Here is a 22,706-nt window from a genome sequence, read left to right as displayed (position 1 = left end):
TGTGATCAGTATCTGTTGTTGATCAGTGCCTGTGCATGTATATATTCGCATGCACGCGCATGTGCTGTATGAACTGAACATTTCGCGGGGTTCATGGAGGTGTAGATTCGGCTGGGAAGAGAAAGAGGGGGTGTTTTGTAGGATGTCACTGGGCTCTTCCTCCTTTTTTTTTTGTGGTTCGTTTGCTTTCCTAGAACATTTTCAAACCCAGGCTGTTTTCTGCCCCATACTCAGAGTCCACTGGAGTTGTTCATTTTCCCTTACTCCCACCCCTATATCTGCTGCGGGCCCCCCAGAGTGAAGCTGTGAAGGCGGCATGCTCAGCCAGACTTCTCATTCACGAGAAAGCATCCTTGCCGAGGACAGAATAGGGTCTCCTAGCTATTGTGCTGCACTTTATGGAGGGCACCTGTGGGTATAGACGTTCTATCTTTGTTGGAATGAAAACAGAAGGGACTTAGCTTTTTCATAAAGAGGGGCTTGGGGCTGCCTCTTAGCATGGCCAGCTAAGGGGTGAGTTTTGGTCAAAACTTTAAAAAATTACCATTGAGGTTTATTCCGGTTTGGGGTTGGGCCTCTGAGATGCTCAAGTTACTGAGAACAAGAAGCATACTCTTGCTTGTCATGCTGAGACCGATGAATGTGGCTCAGGATGAGGGGACTGGAGAGAGTGACGTCCTGTCATGGGAGTGTGTTCCTTTGCGTGGCGTAGCCCCACCTGAGCCCCTCGCCTGGGTCCCTCTGCCTGCGGCCTCAGGCAGACGGATGCAGCCTCCCTAACTGCCTGCTGCTCCCCGGGAGAGCCCCGCAGCAGAACCTCTGCAGTGGCCAGGATGCTGAGGCTCAGTGAGCTGTGGCTTCATTGAGTGGCTCCTGCTGTCACTGGCACTGTTTGGGCATGACTGCGGGTGGTTTCCACTTCTGGGAAGGATGGGGATATACCTTCTGGTGCCCAGAGACTATAGAACTCTTGTCGAACAACCTCTTGGCCTCTGGCCACGTTCCCCGTGAATTTGGGTATGGGTCTCTGTTAGGGTCGCTTTGCCTTCTGCCTTGGAAAGAATTCTCTGAAAAGAAGCTTCCCACTGAGGTCCCGTAGGGCTGGCAGTGGTTCTAGGAGAGTGACACACAATAACATTATCAAAATGTTTTTACTCAATGATATAACAGTATCATAATCGTAGATGACTTGATTAGCTGAATACCGAGTACCATGCATTTTTCTAAATGCCTTAAATACGTATTAACTCATTTTACTCTCATGATAGCCTTGTGGGGTTGGTATTTACTGTTACCCCCAATTGGCAGTTGGGGAAACTGAGGCAACAGAGATTAGGTGACCTGCCAAACATTAGCCAGTTATTAAGTGTTGGAGCTGATATTCGAAACTAGACAGAACAACTCATGATTATCCATGTGGAGCTGAGCCACTTTGTGCATTATGAAATGGCAAATGTTTAATAATAACTTGACTTAACGTTAGTATTTGGAAAGCTAATTTTCATATTCATGTAAAGAAAACATAATTATGGGGGAACCGGTCATCTAACATTTATCTAAATATGTTGACATTTCAAAGCTTTCAGAGTATCAACATTATTTTGTCCACTTGGGCTTTCTAGAAGTGGTCTGAAGTTCAGGATGCCCTGGGCCAAGTCCAGCGGCCTTGGCCTGAGTTTAAATAGGGAGATTGCTCCTAGTCCGGCCAGTGTAGATTTTGAGTCTGGGCTCTTCTCTTCTTTGTTGTGAAACCCAGCATAAGTCAGTGGCATCGACAATTACGACTGGAATTCATTTCCAAGGTTTTCTGCACGTCTGATTATTTTGTTTGTCACCTTCACCATATGCTTTTAAGATCCCAAGGCAGGAAACCCCTGCTTGGAGCCAGACTGTCAGCTTACAATGTTCACATGCTTTTAAAATAAAGCATTGTAAAGGCCCAAGGAGCGCTCACTTTGCCAAACTTTGGAATCTGGTATTTGGCTGCCCGATCTAGGTATCTTTCCTTGCAGAGCAGAACATTTACTGCTCAAGCAGAAGGGTCCAGCCGTTTAGTCTGTGTGGTCAGAGGGACTCTGCTGGAGGTGGGAGGGGAGGCACGTGGCAGTGAAGGCTGGCCCAGCGGGGTGGGAAGAGAGATTGAGGAAGCAAAAGACAGCATGAGGGGGAGGGCTGGGCACCGTGGTTTGGGCCTGGGTTAGCTGATGCGTCTCTGAGTCAGACCTCCGGAAAAAGCTCTCCCTCTGTGGGCTGCAGCGTAGTTCCCTTTGAAAGGGAATCCCGAAACCTAACCATACCTCTGAATAAGCTGGTAAGACTTAGTTACTATTATTAATCAACGACATGTTTTCAGATCCTCGGCACACCGTGAGAGCAAGTAAATGTTGTGTAACAGCAAATGAGGAGTGGTAAACATTTCTCCTGGCGTCTTTGCTGAGGCTGTTCTGGCCATCTCTGCTGTAGATGACTTCTGAGACAAGAAAACAAAGATATGCCCTTTGGAGAACTAGACGGATGGGACGAAAGCTTTGGTGTCCTTCCAGGAAGTCCCCCAGACACATGGAAGTTGCTTCTCTGATTTCCGTGCTCTGAAAGGCATCTGAATAGAGAATGCGTTAATACTTGACATGACACAGAATGATACTCCCAATAGAGCTCATTTCCCCGAGGTATAGAAATGGTATGGCCTAGAAAAGAGATCTTCATCTCTGCAGGGTATGCGTACCTGCTTTTCTGACAGGCTGAACATTTTACGCTGCTTTCTGGAGGGGGCTGGAGAAGATGTCATGGAGGAGTTGAGCCTGGGTTCCAAGTCTGGCTCAGCCACTAAGTGGGTGTGTGACCTGTGGGTTGGTTGGTCATTGGTCCACATTATCCTCTCGCAGTTTCAGCTTCCTCATCTCTAAAATCAGGGGGGCAGGGAAGATGAAGTGGTCTTCCTGTGCCCTCCCAACCCTCAGCTTTTGTGGCTCGCCCGTTCAAGGAAAGCACTCGCTGTTGTCCTTCAGGACCCTCCCGTATATGGCCAGTGCACCTCACTGCTGTTTGGAGGGACAAAGTGAAACAGCTCAGCCAGGAGGTCCTAGCCAACTTAACATCAGTGGCATAGTGCGTTCTCTTTTTCATTACGTGAGTGTCTGCTGGTGCTGCTTTAGGAAGAGTGTAAATAGACATTTCTGTGTGGCGAGCACTATCTTTTTTCCGCTAGTGTCATACTTACACTCCTTATTCTGCAATGGCTTAATAAATACACCTGTGGAGGACACAGATGATTGATTTATTTGAAAGCCCAGGTGGAGAACGGACTCAGCTGTTCTTTTTTGGGGTGTATGTGTGGGTGGAGAGGCAGAAGGCAAAGCTACTTGACATGGTTTGTGTATTTGGCTGACTTAATAGTATTTGTTCTGGGATTACTCAGAATTTTAGAGTCTGTGAGAAACGTTCGAAAGAATATTACCCGGAGGAAAATGGGGTGGAAACCTCTAGATTTCTACCCGAGGGAGTCCCAGCTGCAATATTTGTTAGAAGTTAGCATTTCTTATGGTGTGATGTCAGTTCACCTCTCATACAGTTAAAAAGATCTTTTGAACACCTGGTATAGTCTAGGCATCGAGGGGTGCGGTGGTGAACAGACAGACAAAATGCCTGCTCTCCGGAAGCTTTCGTTCTGGTGAGGGAGCCAGAAAATAAAAAAATGTGAGTAAGTGAAACGTAGAGTGTGTTATCTAGTGTACTTGTGAGGGAGAAAAGAAACAGGATAGGGGAATTTTTGGAGTGGGGGGTGATTGTAGTCTGCGATGGGGCACTCAGGCAGGGCCTGAGGCTGAGAAGCAAGATCTGAAAGAGCCATGGGCATCCTTGAAGGTAGAATGTTCCAGTTGGAGAGAACAGCAAGGGCTGAGGGCCTGAGGTGGTAATGTGCCTGAGGTTTTTGAGGCCCAGCTACTTCAAGGAGGCGGGTGTGGCTGGAACTGAGTGGTGGTCGGTAGGTAGGAAGTGGGAGCTGAGGTAAGACAGGTGTGGGGGTGGAGGGGGGAGGTGGGGGGGTGGAGAGTGGACTCACGAAGGAAAGACTGCTTTTGCTCTAAGAGAAATGGGGAACATTGGAGGGTTTTGAATAGAGGAGTCAGTTGACCTGACCTAGGTGTTTCCATCATCGCTGTGGTTACTATGTGGAGAACAGACTGTCGGGATCAAGGGAAGAAACAGGAAGAAGTTTGGAGGCCATTGCAACAGTCCAGGGGAGAGAGATGGGTGGTTTAGAACTGGGAGGTAGCTATGGAGGTGATGAGAAGTGGTTGGATTCTGGTTATCTGTGGAAGGGAGAGCTGATAGGAGTGGCTGCTGGCTTGGCCATGGGGTGTGAGATTCTCCAAGGATTTGGGGTTGGAAGAGTGGTGCCCTGTGGTGGTTTGGGTCAGGTTTTCCCAGCATTTTCGGAGCACCTGTGGTCTCCACACAGCAGGGCTGTCCATGCTCTGGGAAGTTCTTGGGGACAGCTTACAGGGTGAGCTCACGTCCTTTGGGCTCTGGGCCCCCCTCATGAGGGATGCCTGCATTTGAAGGTGAATCGTCTTCCTTCTAAGAGCTTGTGTCTGGAAAGGGCTTTTGAAATATCTCCTCTTCTGTCCCAGAGGGAAAGTCGCGATAGGCTGGCCATTTCAGCAGCTGGAAGATCTGCGAAAATGCTGGGTTTGCCCTTAAAATTGTCATAGAAAGAACTAGATCACTTTGACAGGTGGGCCTGTAACCCATAACTCCCCCACTTGATTTGAGAATTTAAACCCCACACATGCTGTGAAAAGTAATAAATAAGAGAACTCTTGCTATTTCTTTCTTTGGTAGGATGTTTTATATTTAGAGAGGAAAAGCCACAAGTTTTTCTTGATTAAAAAAAGATAAACTCTAGTGTCCCTGTTGACTAGTAGAGTGAGATTTGGGAAATTACACTTTGGGGCAGAGCTTTTTCCCAGAGGGGCTGACGAGGACTGTGACTCAAGTAGAAATTTCTGGTTCAAACTTGGCAACTGAATGGTCAAGAATTAGGCTTGGTAGGTGGACATTTGTGTCCTCTGAGGGGAGGACTTTAGGGGTTAAGTGGTTGGGCTTTTCTTTGGCTGGGTCTCCATAAATCCCTTTAAGCTTTCCTTTCCCTAAATAAATCTCCTTAAATCCCCTACAATCTCTCTCCTTCTCCTCCTCTCCGCTCTGGGAGGGCTCAGGCATTGGTCCAGCAGGGAATTGCCACCTTCCTGGTCACCTCGTACCCATAGTGGCAGACCCCAGGACCTCATGCCTCTAATCCTTACAGATTTCACGGGAAGCATGAGGGAGCCCACAGCTTCCTGGGGACACATTTCTTTAAGTGAAGAAGGAACTGCTTACCGGTGGCTAGCATGAAGTCTGGTGGCCTAGTCAGCTGACCCAAGTTTTTTTTTGACTCAAGACGGTCGGTTCAATGCACATGTAGCTAAAACAGGTGGACACGTGGACTCTCGGAGAGATGCCGACATAATCTTCTCTCTCAGTTCATCTTGGTTGTGCCCCTTGGACTCCACAGTGCAGCAGGTCACTTTTTCCTTGGGCTAATTTTCTATTAGATCCCGCTTGATTTTTTAAAATGCTTCCTCTGTAGCGTGTGGAATATTCAGGTTCCAATCAGACCAAGGGTGACCTCCAAATGGACATGTCCACAGGCCAGGTTCATTCCGTGTCCCCAGCGATCAGCTGTGTGTTTGTGCTGTTTCTCCTAGTATTTCAGCAGGATTCAGAAACGGAGCGATTCTGTCTCTTGAGGATAAGCCTTTAAGATGGTGTCTTCGCTGTGGCCAGAGAAGGGAGGCGCTGCGACGCGATGAACCTTAATGAAAGGTAGTTCCAGCGCAACCGTTCATAGCTGTATGCCTCTGGAGAGTTCCTTGATCTGCCTGAGTTAAGATGGAGATGGAAGTTGCTGCCTCATGGGATTCTTGTAAGAATTCAGTGACGTATGTGAGGTGCCTGGCACATAATTGGGATTGACTAAACAGTAACTCTCATCAATTTCTAGTTGCCTTCAGCAGCTGTGGTTGTGGTTGACTACCTGTGGATATTCAGGGCCAGGACCGTGGGGAAGAACATGTCAGTATCTGTTGGAAATTGATTTTTGGAAGCTCTTGTTGCAAATATGCAGAATGGTGCATATTGAACCTCCCTGCAAAATTGATTTAAGAAGCCATCAACAAGTCTTCAGTCAGCCAGAGAAGAACGATTGCTGGTCATTCTGCACAGCACAGTAGTGAGCAGCTGAGAGTAGGCTCGAGATCACAAGAACACTGGGGCAAATCCTGGGTCCACTGCTTCCTAGCTGTATGGCTGTGGGCAAATGATTTTGCCGTTCTCGGCTTCATGTCCACATCTGGCTATGATGATGGGTAGGACTGGTGCCTAATCGGAGGGTTGTACTCAGGATTAAATGAGGGCGTGTGGAAACTACTTAGTCTTGTGCACAGCTCGTGAATATGTAAATACTGTTCTGTCTCATTCGTCCCTGTGGTGCTGGAACGCTGCTCCTCAGAGGCCATTGGCACAGCTTTGGAGGGCGCATTGAGTTATTCAGTATTTGTTCCCCGCAGGAGGGGGATTGGTTCATAGAGTGCTGGCATTAACCAAGACACTCAGCCTGAAACGTCCTCTGGGCCAGCTCCTGTGTTGGAGTGGCCTAGTTTGCTATGTATCACAGGCCCATTCCTTTTCCAGTTATCTCATCAGTTTTGTCTCTCTGCACCTCTCCCTGCACCCTGAGCTGTTTTTTTTTTTTTTTTTTAATCTGTCCCTGTCTACATCAGCTTGTGCAAGAGTCTTTTCTAACTGCAGTTCTGTCTCCTCAAACAGCACATACGTCTGGTTGCAGCTGTCACCCTTCTCCGGCTTAAAGATGCTTCTCCTTTTGGTGAATTGCTTCAGTGTCTCTGCTTCGTTTCTTAGTGGAAATAGTATTTGAATTTGAGGACTTAAGGAACTTATTGGCAACGTTACAAAGCATCGTGGAGACTTGTAATTTAAAATCTGTATGTACGGATTTTTTTTCCTTCAATTACTTTGTTGAGGTCATCATTGTTTATAACATTGTGTAATTTCAGGTGTACATTATTGATTATCACTTTCTGTATAGACTGCATTGTGCTCACCACCAATAGTCTCATTTTTATCTGTCACCGTACATATGTGCCCCTGTACTCCTTTCACCCACCCCCCAACCCCCTTCCCCTGTGGTAACCACTGACTTGTTCTCTTTATCCATGTGTTTATCTTCCATAGATGTACTGAATTTATTTTAATGTTAGAATATTTAAAAAATGGCAACATGTTATATCTACAACGTGAACACGTGTTGTTCAAAAATATCCTGATAGGGGATTGTTGGGTTGGTGTGGGAGAAGATCTCAAAAGTTCGATTTCCCAGGTCAAAGGCTGTAGGTGGAAGAGCTGGGGGGCTGATGGCGAGATCCCTCCTCTTGACTTCTCCGTTTTGGCCTTTTTGGTGGCCAATCAAGGCCCGGGGTCACAGTTTATTGGTACGTCTATAACGAGGTGAGCAGAGGAAGAAAAGACTCCCAGATGCAAAGTCGTTGACATTTCTCCTTATCGAGAAGACCTCCTGGTCTTCGTGACCACAACACACATCACTGAAACTGCTTGTACACCAAATTGGATTTGGTGCTGTACATGGACTCCTCGTGGCATCATAGTCAATAAAACCTTGGACAGTCCCTCATTTTCAGGTGATTCTCCTGTTTGCCTCCTCACACAGCTCTGTCCCCGCCCACCCAGGCCCACCGTGTGGTGGAAAAAAAATAGAACCAAAAACAAACCCAAAAAACCCAAAAACCTTTGTGGCTCTAGGAAACTTGTGGGTGGATGGAAGATAAGTTGTACAAAGTGGGGAGGGCTGGGGGAGTGATGGAGGCGGCCGACACCCCAGGCAGGGCCACTGCCCCCTGGCCCCCAGGTATCTCTCTGTATATGGGCTGGCACTTCTTTAACCTAGAAAAAAATGACTGCTTGAAATTCGCCTTAAAACATTAGAAGATACCTGGAGATGGATGGAGAGACCAGTCATTGACGATGTAAGGGATTTTAAAGAAAGTATGTTTTCTCCAACACTTAACTGAAAAGAATTAGCCTTTGAATGATGGAAGAGAAAATAGGTAATTCTGGCCTTGGAGCTTTGGGGGAAGCAAGGAGATGTACAAGGCGTTGCAAACTGGGAAGTTGAGGGCCTGGCGAGACAAGCAGGAACAATACACTATGGCCCTGGGGAGAAGGAGCCCACCCTGACTGACCTCAGCCGGTACAGAGCTGGGCCCTACACTGGCCTGGGCCCCGGAAAGGGAGGACGGAAAGGGAGGATGCTGTGGTACTGCCTCTGTGATCCCTCCCTCCTCCCCGGAGCACAGCCCTGCTCCCAGGACCAGGCCAGGACTGTTAACACTATCATTCAGGCATGTCGGGGGCTCAAGGCTTTTCCAGATCTGAGTAGGGTCCTTATTACCAAGAAAAATTTCACATCTCTAAGAAAATGTGTCTTCAATAACAGTGACAACAAAAAGCTTAAAATGAACTTTTGGAGCAGACTTCATTTAAAAGTTGCGGACAGCCTGGGGGCTGGCCCGGTGGCACAGTGGTTAAGTTTGCACGTTCTGCTTCGGTGGCCCGGGGTTCACCGGTTCACATTCTGGGTGCGGACCTGTATTCTGCTTGTCAAGCCATGCTGTGGCAGGCATCCCACATATAAAGTAGAGGAAGATGGGCACGGATGTTAGCTCAGGGCCAGGCTTCCTCAGCAAAAAGAGGAGGATTGGCAGCAGATGTTAGCTCAGGGCCAATCTTCCTCAAAAAAAAATAAAGGGGTGGGGGACAGCCTGTATGCGGCAATAATGTACAAGGATGATACTGCTTGGATTCTTTCTGCCTGTGTTCGCCTGATCAGTAAAAATGGAGTTTGTGGTTCCAGGACTGATAAAAAAACAATGTTGTCTTTTTATGGCCCTTTTGGCTCCTTTGGGAACTGGGAAATAATAACAAATATTTGTGTGTGTGTGTTTTAAACTGTGGTAAAAAATACGTAACAAAATTTACCATCTTCACCACTTTAAAGTGTGCAGTTCAGTGGCAGGAAGTATGTTCACATTGTTGTGCAAACGCCACCACCTTCCATCTCCAGAACTTTTTCATCTTCCCAAATTGAAACTGTCCCCATTAAACACTAATTCCCCATCTCCCCTCTTCCCAGCCCCTGGCAACCACCATTCTACTTTCTGTCACTATGAATTTGACTACTAGATACCTCATATAAGTGGAATCATAAAATATTTGTCCTTTTGTGTCTGGCTTATCTTATTTAGCATAATGTCCTCAAGGTTCATCCATGTAGTAGCATGTACCAGAATTTCCTTCCTTTTTTAAGGCTGAGTAATATTCCGTTGTGTGTCTGTACCACCTTGTATGTATCCATTCATCAGTTGATGGACACTTGGATCTGTTTCCACCCTTTGGCTATTGTGAAAAACACTTTATGAACATGTGTGTACACATGTCTCTTCAGTCCTGGCTTTCAGTTCTTTTGGGTGGATACCCAGAAGTGGAATTGCTGGATCGTATGGTAATTCTATGCTTATTTTTTGATGTGCCACCCTCCTGTTTTCCACAGCTGTATGGTGTTTGGTGGTTTGCAAAATGTTTTTACGGATGTGATTCCCTTTGAGTCTTAGAACAGCCCTGTGAGTGGGCAGCGATTATGGCCCTGATTTTTAGAGATAAGAAGGTGGAGGTTCAGAGAGGTTAAATGACTCAGGCGAAAAGGTCGCTAAGTGGCAGGTGGAGATTCAACAGTCTTCTGACTCCTAATTCAGTGCTCTTTCTCCTGTGTGATGCTGCTTACAAGTGGTTGGTGGAGTCGATGGGAATAGAGAGTACTGACTGATTTGAAATGTGGATGTGGATGTGTTATGGTACGGTAAGGAGACCAACCTCTGGAATCAGTTGTGTGCTGGTAAACCCACTCTGATTTATAACAGTTGCTGATTTCTGTGGTGTGGATATTCCCACCTGGATCAATTTCAGTCTATCCATGGCTTACCCATCTACTGCAAAATTCTTGCATTGGGCTCTTATGAGCGGGTATGAGGTGACTCCAGCACACCACTGAAGCAAGTAGAGGTCAGGAGATCTGACGGTTAGTCCTTGCTCTGTCATTTAAGAGCTGTGGAATCATGGTCTTATCATCTCTACGTCTTGATTACCTTGTTTGTTAAATGGGGGTAATTCCACCTACTTACATTACAGACCTGTTGTAAGTCCGGAATGAGATAAGGTGTGTGTAGTAAGACCTCATACAAATAGAAGGCATTATTATGTTATGAAGATTACAGCTTTAAAAATATTCCTTTCTCATCGATGTTAGTAACGTGCACAATCTTCGAAACCTAGCTGTGATCTTTTGGGCATGGTTCCTACAGAAATTGGGCCGTGTGTCAGCCTTGACTCTGAAAGCATCAACACAAAACCCAAAGTTTCATAGGATAATCTGGCTCTGTTCAAGCGTGTGTTATTTTCATTCACAGTATTTAAGTGGTCGGTACCTTAAGAAAAACTCTAAAAAAAAATTGTAAAAGCAACATGTCATTCTACAAGAGAATTTGAAAAATATGGAAGAGCGTGAGAATTGTCTGGTTGGCTGGATGGGTCCTGGGTGATCAACCCCTCTGTGGAGAGAAGATCTCAGGAGAGGCCCCAGAGGTCAGCCAAGGGGGAGGGCCTATGCGGGGAGGGTGGGGCTAGGGTTATTTACCAATCGGTGTGAAGACATTTCAGTATTTTACCACCTGGTCTGATGGAAGCACTGTGCATGGGTTGAGCATCGGCTCTGGCTATAGGGCTGGTGGTCTTTGTTGAGTGCTGTGGGCATCTAGCTTTCTTCAGGCTGTCAGTATTCTGCATTAGCTTGGTGATGGTACACTGGCATTATTGTCAGGATCACCATCTCTACTCTCATCACCACCCCTAAACACTCGCAGGGTCAGCAGTGGGGCAGAACCTGGTGCCAACAGGGGGCCCTGCTCAACAGACTTTCGGTGGGCTTATTATCCATGTGGGAGGGAGGAGGTAGGAAATATTCATATCCAAGAGGGGCTCACTCTGCCTGGTTGGGGTAGGACACAGGAAGCTGGCTTCTCAGTCACTTCGTGGCATAAAATAAATGCTGTTTGCTTTCAACTGAATGTTTGTGTCCCCCCAAAGTTCATGTGTTGAAACCTGACCTCCAATGTGAAGGTGTTAGGAGGTGGGGACTCTGGGAGGTGATTAGGTCATGAGGGTGGAGCCCTCTTGAATGGGGTTAGTGCCCTTATAAAAGGGGCCCCAGAGAGCTCGCTCACCCTTCCTTCCACCTGTATGAGGTTATATAGAAGATGGTCGTCTAGGAATGAGGAAGTGATAGGACTGTGAACCAGGAAGTGGGTTCTCACCAGACACTGCATCTGCCAGTGCCCTCATCTTGGACTTCCAGCCTCCAGAACTGTGAGAAATAAATGTCTGTGGTTTCTGAGCCACCCAGGGTGTGTATTTTGTTACAGCAGCCCAGCAGACGAGGACACTTAAGAGGCACAGTCCTGTCTTCCACCAACCTGCTCACACCCGAGACCTTCAAGCCTCCCTCTCTTTAGAACATGGTGTTTGCAGTGAACTCATTCTTGCAATTAGAAGGCTAAGTCTTTCTCACCCAAGGGGAGACCAGCTAGGCCAGCTCCCTCATTTTGTGGGCCATGAAACCGAGGCACTTTGAGATTGAGTGGCCTGCCTGAGGTTTCATAGTTTCCTCAACCACATCCAGAGCTCTGGTGCTCTGGCTTCCTGTTGTCATGTCCTCCCTAATGATGGCAACAGAGAGCATTCTGAGGCACCATCCCGCCACCGTCAACATAACGATGGTTCCCAGAGAGGACACCATGTGTGTCAGAGGTTTCCTGCTTCAGTCATTGTTTCTACGTTCCCGTGTCCCCTGTCATTCACTTTGTAGGTGTCCAGTGAGCTCCCGAGGATGCTTTTGGCTCCAGAGAGAATTCGGGGTCATGAACAGTGGGTGTCTTTCTCCCTCTGCATGCTTTCCTCCTGCCATGCTGTGGCTCCCAGGCCATGTGTCCCTAAGTCGGTGAGAGGGAACCGCGTTCAGAGGCTGAGAGCAGAGTATGGGCTCCTGAGACCTGAGTTAGGAGTAGCCTGCACTAAGGCCTGTGGAGAGGGCTTCCCGTGGCCCAGCGGAGCAGACCGCATACGCGGGCAGCACTAGCTCAGATGTGACACCTGTGTGTTTCACAAATGCTTGTTGAGTAAAGGTGTGGATATGTGGAATAAAAGAAGGAACGTTGGCTTCGATTAGATTAGGAACGTTCACGTCCTAACTGTGCCACTTCTGAGCTGTGAGACCTTGAGCAGACGACATGACCTCTCTGAGTTTCTGTCTTCTCCTCTTGCGGTGGTGATAACAGTACCCACCTCTTCAGCTTGTGAGGTTTTGTTGTAAAAAATAAGGGATATAAAACATGCTACATATGGTAGCTGTGGGGCTAAATAAAGGGACACTGACTTAATTTTTAAGCATATAGTATTAGATAGAGCCCATCTTGTCATTCCTGATGCTTCAGGAGTATCATTAGAGATTCATTACTTTGGCTTAAGGTATTTTCTCAAGTATAAGAACTTAAGCAATAATAGCCATTTAAAGGTCAGTTTTAAAGAGTTTATATTTTGTTAGAATGAACTTGGAGAAAGAGATGGGAAAGAGATCTTGAAAACCACAGGGGTTGGACTAGAATGAAGGGCTGGTAGTAATGTTACCTACGCCGAAGAGATTGGAGGCCGTAAAGTCAGCCAGAGTCATAACAGTCATTCGTTTGTGCATTCATTCAGCAAGCAGGTCTTCAATGTCTATTATGTGAGAAGTACTGTGAGGGCCTGGAATGTTCTATCTCTGTGGCCAGTGACGGCCATACTCTTTGTGACCCTGATGGTCCATGTGGAAGCCCGATGGAGAAGAATGGGATTTGTCTTCCAGTTGGGTGTGTCATTCTCGCAGCCACCCCTCAGACGGTCGCTCAGATGGTTCGGGCGTGGGAGGGGCTCAGCCCGCCATCTGTGGGACGCTCTCCCTTGTCTGGCTAGCTTTCCAACAAGGTCCTCATGGGGGCGTGGACGTGGCAGCCTGTGAGTGTTCAGGACCAGTGACTTGTGGCCGCCCCTTCCTTGTCCCAGAGTGTCCCTAGTGGCTGTCCTCTCTTGTAGGAATTCTTGAATGTATGTCCCATAGGTGTATCCCATCCTGGGGTTGTAGGAATCATCCAGGTGGATGCAGGGACCTCCAGAAAGCTTGGGAGACCCTGCAGGTCCTGGGAGCTGGGTGTCTTTCAGAAGCTCTCTAGGAAGTTGGTGTTCGGGGTCTGCTGCGCGGACTCCCTGCATGGCCAGTGGGGGATTGTCTAGACAGAGCCTAACCTGTGGAAATCTCCCGGGTTCATTAAGCACCAAGGAAACAGGGCCCCTCTTTACAAGCCCAGTCTGCCCCGTAGGATTGAGAGAAACTTGAACTAGTTCTGGTGCTAGAAACTCGGATGGGTTTGTCTGGCCAAAGCCAGCTGGAAATGTGCCTTCGCTTGCTCCCTGCGGGCAGGCTGCAGTGAGACTGAGAATGGTGAGACTGAATCCACAGTTTTTTGTTTTAAATTCCTCAGATAGTGTAGATTGAGAGTCTGTTCCGCGCCAGGCCCTCAGGAAGTGTTGGTAAACAGAGTGTGGTTCCTGTCCCTAGGGAACTTTTTGGGGAGACAGACAAATAAACATGTAATTGCAATTCACTGTGGATAGTGCTACAATGGGGTTACACGATATGGAAGCTGAGAAGAGGGGTACCTCGCCAGAATTGGGGCTCAGAAAGTTCCAGAAGTCAGAAGTGAAAGAGATCTAGCATTCCTCAGTAAGTGTTCAATGAGCTCCTGCTATGTGCTGAAGAAAATGCTAGCTTCTGTAAGACAAGGAGCATATCATTTCAATAATAGTAATAATAATAACACACGTTTATTGAGTGTTTAGCAGGTGCTAAACACTGTGCCAAGTATAGTATTTTATATGAATTTTCACATTAAATCCACACGGTAGCCCAATCAAATAGACGGAGTTATTATCACCATTTTGAAGATGAGGAAACTGAGGCCCAGAGAGGTTAACCAACTTGGCCAAGGTCACACAGAACTATCCGTATGGAACAATTGGGATTTGAACCTAGATTACCCGTCTGGGGCCAAAGCCAGCAGCCTTAACCGTCACCCTGAAGGGTCTTGCCTGTACACGTTGGTAAATTTTGCCCCCTGAACTCTTAGAGAAAATCAGATGTGTGCCCATATACCCATAATGCAAAGCAGCGCGTGGTGATATAAACACGGTTTTAGGGGTTCAAAGGGAAGGGAAGTCATTTTTAACAGATGTAATGGATGGAGATGAATCGTTAGAGCTGGTAACTGAAATGTTTTCTGGTATGGCTTCTCTGGTGACCCACTTCCCTGATGGCAGTCATGTATTCGTTTAACAAATGAGTGTTAAGCTCTTATGGCTGATGCTGTCCCAGCTGGAGCTCCAGTGGCAAATGAGAGATGTGTCCCCTTGTTCCTGGAGTCACAGTCCTGTGTCCTGCAGATATGCTGGGCTTGTTCCAGTCTCTGCCCTGCTCATGTCGTATCTCCTGCCTTGAGCACCTCCTCGTCGATTCTGTGGGCCTCCACTCCGAGCTCGTTTTCATCAAGCTTCCCCAGATGTGTGCAGCCCCCGGGGGGCCTCTCTGCCAACGTTCTTTCAACCTGAGAATCATCCTGTGGAGGGTCACTTCCACGCTTTTTCCTTGCTGAGAATGTTCTCCATCCGATGCCGCTGAGAGCTCCTTGGTGGGGGGACCAGTGCCCAATGTGGCTTCCCCCGTCTTTCCCACAATACCTCGCACACCGAGTAATAGAAGCAGAGTTTGTCTGGTTCATCTTTAAAAATCCCGAGTACTGAAATGGTCTCCTGGTCGCTTAGGAAACTTGCTTTTCTAAATGTTTTCATTCCTGATAAGCTCTCCAGAATGTTCTGCCCCTATTTTCTTTCCTCTGGATTTCGTCTCTACACCGTCACCACTTCTCCACGTGTGGATTAACTCACTCTGTGGGTTAGCTGGGGTGAATTTTTAATCTTTACCCTGCTTCCTCTCTTGGCCTGTTGGCAGCTCTTTCTCTTGGCTGCCTTTGGGACTGTGCTTAGAGAAAGCACACTAGTCGTCCCCAACCTCCCCCCACCCAAAGAATCTACCTCAGTAGGATGGCCCAAAGCTAAATATAAATGATGTTTAGATTATTACACCCTTCTGTTAGTTGGGTAGCCATGGTTGGCTGTGTCCTGTGATATCCTGTTAAATACTCCTTTTTTCTATTATTTTTCTTCTTCAGATTTCCCCCCTCACTCATGGCTTGTTTGCAGTCTTGAGATTACTCGTGGAAGCAGTGTGTATATAGCTGGTTCCTTTCATCTTTTCCCTTGCAAATCAGGCCTTTTATTGGTTTTATGACCTTTGTTTTTGCATGCCAATGTGTCTAAAACCCAAGGATGATCGCCTGCCTGTAGTTACGGACCACGTTACTTTTCTTCAGAGAATGGGACTGCGTAGAGCTGAAGACGGAGTGAGAAATTTCTGGGCGTGTATGGTAGTATTTCCTGATATTCTTTTCCTCAGAATTTAACAAACTCTCTGTCTCCATGCCCCAGATTTGTTGACTTTGAGGTGAAAATTTTCCTTGCTCTCGGTACCTGGGCCAAACCCTTTGAATGAAAAAGTATGCACTTTCTCATTTGCTCACACCCATTCCCCGAAAGTACTAGATTTTCTGAGGAGGTCGCCAGGGCTGGTGTTAGTGGCAAGGCATGGAGGTGGTTTGGAAAAGAATGATAATGGCTACCAATATTTGAAAATCCGATAGCAATCAGGTAATTCCCTAGACACTCGACCTCTTGCTGGGTCATTTAATCCATCAGTAACCCTGTGAATTAAGAACTGTTTGACAGTTGAGGAGAACTGACTGGCCCAAGGTCACATAACTCATAAGTCACAGGAAAGCGATTTGAACCTAGATGTGTCTGAAGAAGCTTCTGGAAGGCTGTGCCCAGCTCAACTGTGCTGTCTGAGGTGCAACAGGCTTCTCCAGGGTGTGTCCTGGGAATCTGCACCTCTGAGCTTGTGTGTTATGACTGCCATGATTGAGTCCCCAGAACGTCACCCTGCTACCCTTCTCCTCAGGCCCAGTAAAGCCTTGCCCTTGAGCCTGGAGCTGGAAAGCTGTCTTCTGCTCAGTCTGCAGGTGAGGACATTGGTACTTGGACTCTGTGACCTGGCTCACGCTCTTCAGAAGTCTCTGTGCTGAGAGAGGAATGGGTCTAATAACTATCTTACAGGTCAAGGATGCATTTTCTTATTGGGTTGCTATTCCTGTACTGGCAAAACGAAGAAAATCATTTTTAAAACATCAAGAGAACTCTGAGATTTCAAATCAGACTCTTTGCAAAAAAACCCAAAACCAACAAAGCCTCAAAACTAGAGTGCTCTCCCCAGGGTTCTGGCAAACAAAATGTAATGTTCTCTGGAACTTAAAAAAATACACGTCATTTATAGCTTAGCTATCCATTAGCAAAAGGTCATGGAAAATTCGGGCAGATATCCAGAAATTCAGACAAAGTCTGGTTTATTTTCTCAAATGGCTAAAACGTGTACAGGAGTATGATTTCTCTCCCCATCCCTCCTGTATGAGCGGGTGTTGAGTTCCGTCTTAGTGGCAGTTGAGTGACTCCCAGATCAGTGCTCTTTTCACACTTAAGTTTTATTTTCATTGTTGATGTTCTGCTCACGCTAAAATAATCGTTTTCTTTTTCTTGTTACAATGTATTGTGTTTTTCAAAGTTTGTTAGATCAGATTTACTTTTTCTCAGGGCTTGGTAATTTTAAAAAAATCATTATTAGCTGTGCAGTAAAGGCCTCATCATATATTATGTATCTCAAATGAGTTCTTTATGTTTTCAATAATTGGAAAACACTGAGAGATAGGCAATAAGAATATTAAAATTTTGAACACCCACTCTCTTAAGAAAGCTCTACCAGCACAATATGCCTGGTTGCTCATTGTTTCTCTTTAGGATATGTTTTGAAATCTGTTTCTCTAATGATTTCTATGCAAGATGACCTTCTCCTGCTGTCACAGGCAACTTCTCAGCGTAAGAAGCAGTTAAAACTGAATCTGGTAGTGAGTTCACCTCCAGAGGCGTCCGGCTCCCAGCTGTTTAACATTCCGGCTTGAGATTCTGATTTTGCGTGTGGTTAATTCTGGAGAAAGCATCTGACACGTGCAGTGGAGCTCACAGGCTGTTCCACGACCTATGAGGCCTCATTCCTCTGGAGCCCGGAGTGACCTCTGGGGTCTTGAACGTTGATCCCTCCCAGGGCTGGCTTCCTGGGCGTGCAAGCTTCGAACCTGTGCAGGGCCCACGCTCAAAGGGTCCTAGGCTTCATTTAACGCGCTCCTCCCTCTGTCTTGAAATTCTTAATATCTCTTGAACAAGGATCCCCACCTCCCGTTTTCATCTTGCACTGGGTCCTGCAAATTACATAGGTGGTCTGATCCCTTTTAATTATAAAACTTGCCCCTCCACTCCTTTCAGTCTAATATCAAAGGTGTTTTACTGGTCAAAATTTTCTTAGGGTTAGTTGTTAAAAACACTTATTGAATACTAAATTTATTGAATACTTAGGAAAATCTTGTTTTGTGATATCCTGGGTGGTAAGTATGACCCAGGTATGGGCATACGTTTTTTAGTGTATAAAACAATCTTGAGGGCCGGCTCCATGGCTGAGTGGTTGAGTTCACACGCTCTGCTTCGGCGGCCCAGGGTTTTTCCGGTTTAGATCCTGGACACGGACGTAGCACTGCTCATCAAGCCATGCTGAGGTGGTGTCCCACATAGCAGAGCCAGAAGGACCTACAACTAGAATATACAACTATGTACTGGGGCTTTGGGGAGAAGAGGAAAAAAAAGGAAAGAGGAAGATTGGCAACAGATGTTAGCACAGGGCCCATCTTTAAAAAAAAAAAATCTCTGTGGCACTACTTTGCAAACATTTGAGGTGTTGCTAGAATGCTGTGGTCTGCAAGCTTTCTTGGTATCATAATGCATCTTAGTAGGTCATGGTCTGTGGATGAGGACAAGCCCTCTCTAGGCCTGAGTCCCAACTCTCCCACTCACTAGTCATGTGTGTGTAATGCTGAGCCTCTATTTATGATTCATAAAATGGGCATAACAGTGGTACACATTGTATAGGATTGCTTTGAGGTTTTGGTGCGATGAGTTGTCTAAATTTTTTTTGCACAATGCCTGTTATATATTAAGTGCTCAATAAATGTTAGCTGAAATCTCTTCATTTTGGGTCAGTTCTTGCCACTCTGACTTGTGGCCCAATGGGATACTTCTAACTCCCCGTTAGCTATCTTTCAAAAATGTGTCATAAAGTGGAAGGATCATCATAAATCCTTTAGGAGAACTTAAAAAAAAAAAAAAGTGTGTCCTCCTTGAGATGTCATCCTTGCATAGGTAGGGCAGGAATTGCTAGGTTTCCTGGTAACTGATTAAGTCGAAGTGTAGCCAGAAACAATACTTGGAGTGTCAAATTGAAAAGAGGTGGGAATGTGGTTCAGTACACACACACGTACACACATCCCTACTACATCATAGGCCCTGTGGATACAAAAATGGAAAAGTCACAACCGCGCCTCTCCTCAAGCAGAAGTTAGAAAGGACCCTTTCATGGTACTGGCTACGTGATCCCGCAGAGCTAGAAAAAGGGAGGTATTTGCTCCTGGGGTTTCTTCTCTGATGTCACAGTTCACGGGCCATGTGCCTGCAGTGTCTTAGGGCTCTCGTTGCAAGGAATGATGGGAGGGGGCTTCAAGAGAGAAATACGTGAGTGGTTGGCCTGGATAACTGTATGTGGGGGTGGGATGGGAACGCAGTGAAGAGGAGGCAGCTCTGATTTCAGATGAGGTGAAACCCTTTTTTTCTCAGGTCTGAATCCAGCAGAGCACGTATTGTAACACTGTTCCAGCTTCCAATTAGGCGGATAAATGATTTCAAATGTGAGATAAAGGTTTGTAATGGCAAGGTTTCAGTCACACTGGTAGCCTATTTTATGTAATAATTATTCAGTTTGACAACAGAAGGGAGGCAAAAAAATCCTTCCTTTGATGAAGCAGATAACAGAATGGCACTTCTGCTTTCCATGTGATGGTTGTCCTTATAAAGTGGAATGATTTGTATCGTAACGCACCCAAGTCAACAAATTTTTTTAAAGCGTTTCTGAATTGAAGGGCTCACATAGTCAACAAGGATGTAATTGGCTAGATGGTTATTTATCCATCTCTTTTGGTTTAAAATGAATGGTTTGAGGTTCAGATGAAAACAATGAAAAGTATACACCTGTGTGAAGTCGCTAGTGCATTTTATGAATTTTCTTCCATTTTGATTTAGTTGAAAGTGTTCCTTTTCTCTTTAGACTTACAGAAATAAAAAGGAGGTGGAAGTGAAAAGAACTGGCTGTGCCTTCAAAATCGTTGTAAAGCAAGGTCCATTTTGTACCTACATCGAGCACTGACAGGGGCCAGCCATCTTATAAAGTTGCAGAGTTAGTGCCGCCCCTTCCTGGTGGCCTCCCAGCTTGACGTGGGCAAATGTGATGAAGATTGGAATCCTTGAGAGAAAAATCTTGGGTCGAGTTTCTTCAATGGGAGGTAGGAAGAAGTAGAAAAACATACGGCTTTCTTGTGAAACAGGTCACCTGTCAAGTTCCTCTGCTAACGGGGCCTCAGCCCAGGTCTGGGTTCTACGGGGCTCCCCTGGCCTTCGGCAGGGGTAGGGACGTTTTGGATTTTCAAGCTTCAGAACGTTGACTCTGGAGAGGGCCTCGTGAACATCTTGTTCTTTGATCAGGTTGAGATAACAGAGGCCCAGGTCAGCTGGGGGCATTCCCCGCCCTCCGCAGAAGGTGGCCTGTTCAGTGCAGACTCCCAGAGGGTTCCTTCCACGACTGCATTGAGATTTCCAGATGCAAGACCTCCTTGGGGGGCAGAAATGCATGTAGGTTCTCCTTTGAGATGAGTAAAACTGACTTAACTCTTCCTTCTTCTTGTCCTGCTTCTGCTTCTTTATCAAAATCCCAGGGACGCCAGGAGCGTGGGTTGGCCCCTGTCCCAGCCTCTCGTGAGAATGAAATGAACCACATAAGTCATGTTCTTAGCACGGCGCCTGCCTCAGAGGAAGTGCTCCGTCAGCGTCAGCTCCTACTATCAGGAACTAGGCTACGCGGGTGACTGTGGAGCGGGCATTGTTTTCTGTGCTTTATTGCTCTGTGGCCTTTGTCTCTTGTCCCTCCGGGCCAGGGGCCTGGCTTTCCTGCCTGAGGGGACTGCTTTAATTTCTGAAGACCATATGCGGGAGGAGCCCCTGTGTGCTAAATTATTGTTGGATTTCTGTTGCTGCTTGATGATTTTTAGTTGTTGGTGAATGGTTTTCTGTGGCTGACATCGCTAATTATGAGGAGCCCTGGGCGTGTGTGTGCGTGTGTGCTATTTGCATACAGTAGGCATATTATACTGGCTTACTTAAGTTTTGTGTTGTCTTCTGGAAAGTCCGTGGCTCAGCTAAGCCCAGCACCAGGACCACGGGAGGCATCCTGGCCGTGACTGTGCAATGAGGGCACGTTAAGTAACCGAGTTTAGTTTTTTCTTAGTAACTGCTCCAAAGTGAGCAGATGCCCGCTCCCTCATTTCTTTCCTTCTTGCCAACCTGGTGCTAACCTTTGTGACAGGAACTTGTGTCAGGTGCGTATCATTTTCACAGCTAGGAAAACATACAGGACAGGAAAATATACTTCTTTAGACTCGTTCTCAAGCTTTCAAAGAAGACACAGCAAAGCTTTCAGAATTGATTAGACTCAGTCTGGGTTTCTGGAAGGTTCTGGTGTGGCATGCAGAAGCAGCCTGAGTTCACCTTCGCAGTGCTGGTCTGTTTTCATTATCTTGTGAATTGGACAATATCAGATGCACCGATTTGCTGTGTCAGAAGCCTGCTGGGATGGGAGAAATGACGAGCCTGGCAGGACCATTGCTGATTTGTGTCCAGAGCATAGACATGGCCCTTTAGGGGACTGAGAGGTAGAAGGTAAAAGGAGAACTTTCAGTTCATCGGCTTTTTTCTTACACTATCCTTTTAAGGAAAACAGGGAAAAGCAATTGCATAAGCTTGTATTTGGAATTTATTACTGAAAAGCATATTTTTGGATGTGTGTCAGGTCACTCATTGTATAGTCAGGCCAGTCTTCTGTTCCTTCTGTCTCTACAATACTGTGTAATGATGAACGCAAACTCCTTATGGTGTGTATCACATTCATTTATACCAGATCATAAGCTACTCGTGGATGGGCGTGACACACATTTTGGCAACTTAAATAGGATCTTGCACATGAAATACTTAGAAATGAAATGGAAGATGTAACTGTCTATCTATCATTATACAGAGACACAAAAAATACAAATATTGTTTAGAAGGATTTTCAGCCACAAAAGTTTGAAAACCAGAAATTATAATGGACCAGACTACTCCATTTCCTGAACCATTTAGTTAAGAAATACTATTACCATTACTAGTAATAATAGCACCTACTATATTCCAGCACTTTATGAATAATATATCATGTAGTCTTCACAACATGCCTGCAAGGTAGGAGTTTTTATCCTTTAAAAATTTTTAACAGTTGGCACGGGGGTTAAGTAACTTCCCCAAGGATGCACAGGTAGCAATAGAAAGATCTGGGATTTGAAGTCAGGTCTTTTGAAGTCCAGATATTTTCCCCTGTACCTTTGTAAATGGATCCCAGTTAACCAAGAGGTTGCTCTAATATAATTTGTTTAGGGGTCAAACCAGATAATCCAGGTTTCAGGATGTAGTTTTTGATCTCAAGTCTTTGGTGTGACTAAATAATCAAATTACGTAACTGTCAAATCCTTCTTTGTTCTGGGATTTATAGATTTAAATACAATTAGAATAGATCTTTCCAAACGTTTTTCTGCATATTGTAAAGAGCCTTTGTGGTAGAACTAATTTTGGTGAGCAGTCAAATAAGAACTCAGGAACATTCAAGCAGGAAAATTGACAAGAATTTCAGAACGTGCTCAGCATAAAGTCTTTTCAGCAGTGAATTGAGTGGCTGACAACCCAGGGAAATGTCAAATTGACTTTATCTTAGTGCCTGCTACTTAGGCTTTATATTGGCAGGTGTTTATTTCACCAGACACAGGTGTTGGCTTCCATTAAATCTGTCCATTTCAAGTCTTGAACTTCAGAATTGCTTTAACATGTCGCTGTCGCTTTCCTGCCTATTACAAGTACAAAGAAGGTTGAAATTCTGTTAGAAACACACATTGAGGAAGTTACATGTTGGGAAATGGGCATCTTTAGGATCTCTTATGAGTGGATATAACACTGAAGTAAGCTTTTTATCTTCCCACAACAAATATATTTAAGAATTCTACTCCCAGAGCTAACATCATAGT

The 22,706-nt window shown here is 45.9% G+C and overlaps 1 protein-coding gene across 7 annotated transcripts in view; it reads left to right on the top strand.

The window, feature by feature from the left end:
- The window catches only part of CAMK1D (calcium/calmodulin dependent protein kinase ID), a 387,635-nt gene that overhangs the window by 1,377 nt on the left and 363,552 nt on the right, over window positions 1-22,706 (top strand). The gene's annotated exons all lie outside the window — the stretch shown is intronic.

The sequence above is a fragment of the Equus asinus genome, chromosome 29, assembly GCF_041296235.1.
Source record: "Equus asinus isolate D_3611 breed Donkey chromosome 29, EquAss-T2T_v2, whole genome shotgun sequence".
Classification (NCBI taxonomy): Eukaryota; Metazoa; Chordata; class Mammalia; order Perissodactyla; family Equidae; genus Equus; species Equus asinus.
The sequence above is the reverse complement of the archived record's forward strand: the minus strand, read 5'-3'. Positions and strand labels throughout refer to the sequence as shown.